The sequence below is a fragment of the Canis aureus genome, chromosome 10 (assembly GCF_053574225.1).
Source record: "Canis aureus isolate CA01 chromosome 10, VMU_Caureus_v.1.0, whole genome shotgun sequence".
NCBI classification, from domain to species: domain Eukaryota; kingdom Metazoa; phylum Chordata; class Mammalia; order Carnivora; family Canidae; genus Canis; species Canis aureus.
The window spans coordinates 74373266-74377466 of NC_135620.1; the positions used below are offsets into that span (position 1 = coordinate 74373266).

Consider the following 4201-nt stretch of genomic DNA (forward strand, 5'->3'; position numbering starts at 1 on the left):
ACAGACAGAGCCTTATATGATCATAGCCAGTTAATGAATTCATGTGGAACTACTTTTAATCAAGGATAAACTATTTTTTATTTTTGCACTGTCCACTGTGACCCTGACTATCCCTACGTCAGTCACAAACGACTGTCTCTCATAGTTGCCCAGAGATCCCATTTCTTGAGGACGCCCAAAGAATGTAAAAACCTTAGCAGTTGAATCAAAGCTGGAGGGGAAAAGGAAAATTTCACATTTATACAGAAATTTCCATTGCAGGCATTTTGGTGTGTGCATAACTTTTAAACTTTGCTCTCTGGAGCAAATATAAGCCATCTGTCCGTAAAATGTCCCCTTGGATCAGAGAACTGATTACTGAACTTGGACGTGTCTAGTTCACTATTTCCGAGTCCCTCTTCTGGCCAGTGTGCGCCTTTATCTCATGCATTAGACCCTCTATGCACCCTAGCACCCCAACAAGTTCCCGAAACTTGAAAAGGAATTTCTAAGAATGGAGAACTCAGTCTCTCTGAAGGCTTCACACTTGCCTGCTGAGAAATCTGATCCTACAAAAGTTCTACCGAAAGTCCATACTCTTTCACTTTCAGCGGCCCTTCTGCTGATTTCCAGGGCCAAATCAAGCAAGTTTTATCCCTTTGGGATGTAAAACAGCTTCACAGGTTTGGGAATGACTCTCTCTGTAATGTCCTTCCCTTCAGGTCTAGTATCTCCAATCCAACCAGCCATGATAGTTAGTTTGAAGTCCCAGGCCACCCTCCATGGGCATAATTCCGCTCAGCAGTGCTCTCTAGGAAAGGCCTAAGTATTCTGCTCCATCTATCAGTTGTCATATTTGACAATTGAAATTGATCGCATGGTTAAAAGGAACAATACACACACGCACATCAAGTCTTTTCATGGAAACATTCTAGATTCTGGACTCTAGAACTCAATGAGCTTAATAAGACCATATCTATCCCTTTTTTTCATCTGCTTCTATATCTCCTTTAGCTTTATTTTTTTCCAACTCTCTTCATTTCTATAAATGATAACAAAATTGTTATGCCTAAAAGAAATAGAATGACTTGCCTGAGTTCATGCTGTGAAATGACATATCCTTGCAAGTATTTAAAGCTAAGAAAATAATATTTAAGTAGAACCACTGCATGCCAAGTACTTTGAACATGTTTTCTTATTCACTCTTTGCAGAAAGCTTCATGCTTTCATTCCTATTTAACAGGTGGTGGGACTGAGGCTGGGAGAAAGGAAAGACTCACAAATGCTCAACGGAAGTGAGCCCAGATCTAAACGATTTTTCTGGGAGACCACCCTGCCCTTCAGCTCAGAGTCCTATTTAAAGCGCAGTCCTCTCAACCTTACGCCAATGATGCCCCTTCTTTCTGAGAGAAGTAATTATTCATCTTTTCCCATAATTATAAAATCTTAGAGCAGGAAAAGACCATATGGAGGTTGTCGAGTCCAACTTGATTACTAAGAAGAAAAATATGCTGTAATGTTGGGTTTCTGCATAACTCAGTTTCTTTTCCACTTTCACAGCCAGTGTTCTATATTTTCGTGAAGTTAATATCTTAGATTAAAAAGAATTCATCATCACCCTCGTTCAAACAGGTAGTGTCATTTTATGACATCACGGTCACCATAGCAACAGCTGGGAGTTAGCAGCATATTGCCCTCAGAGATCATGGCAATGAGCTAACAAAGTATGGCAGCTTCAGATGCTGATGTGAACAGGAAGGGAAAACGTGGAAAAGGAGGAACAGGTGTGCTGCTTTTCCTGCCAACGTTTCTTAGACCTGAGACGAAGTGGGAGTGAACATGTGAATAGTCCTTACAGAACAAAAATAAATCTCCTAATCATCTAGCCGATAAAAAGAAGAAGGGGGAGAGGTCAGAAGAGAAAGTAGATGTATCCTGGTGTCCTGTTTTCAAATGTCAGAGCGGCAAAATAATCTCAATCCTTTTCCTGCCTTTTGTCCTCGATCAGGAAGCCTCTCAGCAAGATCATCAGCTTAAATAGACCTGGGTGGAAATTTTTCGACTACACCAGCTATAAGCTTTTCACACCTGAGAAAGTCACCTAATCGTTTGAATCTCAGTGATTTCATCTGCAGAAGGGATGTGACATTTGCTTTGTGAGAGTGTCAAGAAAGTCAAAGGGTAATGCAACTAGGGAAGCTGACGTGAAATGGCCCTCAGTTTACCTTTTTTCCTTCCTAGTGGGTGCAAATTTAGATCTCCAGAATATGGCAGTCAGTGGTGGGCACACGGATGGCCGTGCTGCCCAAATCCTTTTTTGCCTGGTAGAACTATTCCACAATTATTTAATTTCTAAAGAAAAATCTATGATCCAAGTCCCATTTAATGTAATAAATATAAGTTTTAGATACGTTTGAGTCTGTGAGCGTGGTCAAGCCCCTCCACTTCTCTAAACCTTAATCGCATGAAGAGAAAAATAGATTTTATGCTTCTGTTATTCTTTGCTATTTATATCACACCTTGATGCCATTTAGTTGCTAAACATGCCTTTCTATAACCATGGATTTATCCATCACTGTAACTGCAATATTGAAATTGGGTATTTACTTCTATTCTTCTTTGTTTAATGAATGTCTTTCTAATTAGACTTTAGCGAGCAGGTTTGCATGTGTTCTTGCCTATTGCATCTCCAGGTTCCGGCACTGCATCTAACACAGAGAAGGTGCTCAGTATATGCATTGGTTCAATCAGCAGATGTCTAGCAGCTATCATTTGAGAAAAGCACTGAAAATGTTTACAAACTACTATTGAATGCCTCTGAGTCTACTCACTGGATTAACCAGATGTGTCCTTACATAGGACCGACTTTGTCTATATCTCTGTCTTTTGTCCCTGAGTCTTTGTCTCAAGCTGAGTCTGTTTCTCTGTGTGTCTCTCTTTATCTTTCTAAATATACATACGTCATCCTCTTCTTTCTGTGCCTTAAAAAAAAAAAAAAAAATCTCCCTCCCTGCCCTCTACAGTAGGTCTCCCTTTTTTTGCTCCCTGGTCTTCAGAAAATTTTTTCCTTGGGACTCCCTTGCCAGCATAATTCTGTGTGAGTTACATTCGTTTGCAAAACCTTTCACTGCATGAAGATGTTCTATTAGTAAAAGTTCATTTTTTTTTTTGTCCCCGACAGAGCATCATACATCACCAAGTCCATAGAGTCATTAGCTATGAAATTAATCAGGATGGAGGGAAGCAGAATAAAATCCTCGGCCTCGGTGAGACTCCCTGTGTCTCAGGCTCAGCTGTGCCTACCCTACAGCACTCAGCCCTCGCAGGACCCCTTGCCCATTCCTGCTTCTGAGGGGACACGGCGAGGAAGGCTGTTACTCGCCCCTGCAGACGTGACTGGACTGCTGTGCAGACACAGAGCGGGGGGCCAGAGCCACTGAGGACTGCATATCTCAAGCGCAAAATATCCCACCTGGGAGCTCCTGTTACTGGTTTGAGAGAAAGTGTTTATCTTCCAGAACCTTTTTCAGTTAGGTGAAAGGTTAACTGGGTCTACCCTTGGGGGATAAAGAAGAGCTTGTTTTCACATCTCTGCTCTGCTTGATATACAACCTTTACACTGTATGCCTTAAGATTATCATCTGATTAGGGACGCCTGGGGACTCAGTGGTTGAGCACCTGCTTTCAGCTCAGGGCATGACCCGGGGGTCCTGGGATTGAGTCCTGCATCGGGATCCCCACAGGGAGCCTGCTTCTCCCTCTGCCTGTGTCTCTGCCTCTCTCTCTCTGCGTCTCTTGTGAATAAATAAATAAAATCATGTAAAAATGTGTGATATGATCAGGAATAAAACAAAGAAGCAGAATGTATATAAACCTCAAAGAAGCATCTGATCTCTATATAAAGTATGTTCATCAGTTGCTCTCTTGGTCCCAGCGCTCTCTGGGACTCAGTTTCCAAGTCAGTGAAACGGAAATGACGATCCCCACTCTCCATTTCCCTTGCAGAGCTGTGACAGCAAAAGAAAAGAATAACGTTAACAGTGAGGTGTTAAAAAGACAGTTGTATTTCTTAAGATTCTCAAAAGCAACTTTGTCAAACAAAACCATATGTTGGGATTAAAAACAAAGCAAAACTTGTGACTACTAATCACACACTTTCTTTACCACGTGGACATGAAAGGCAGCTGTCAGGTGACAAAGAGAACCCTGGTCACAGCACATC

At 41.7% G+C, this 4201-nt stretch overlaps 1 long non-coding RNA gene across 1 annotated transcript; it reads left to right on the forward strand.

Moving 5' to 3' along the window:
• The first annotated feature begins 774 nt into the window (after positions 1-774).
• On the forward strand, positions 775-3567 carry LOC144322741 (uncharacterized). The gene is made up of 2 exons (XR_013388383.1): positions 775-2160; positions 3161-3567. It is a non-coding gene; the product is annotated as an uncharacterized LOC144322741 (long non-coding RNA).
• Positions 3568-4201: the final 634 nt, after the last annotated feature.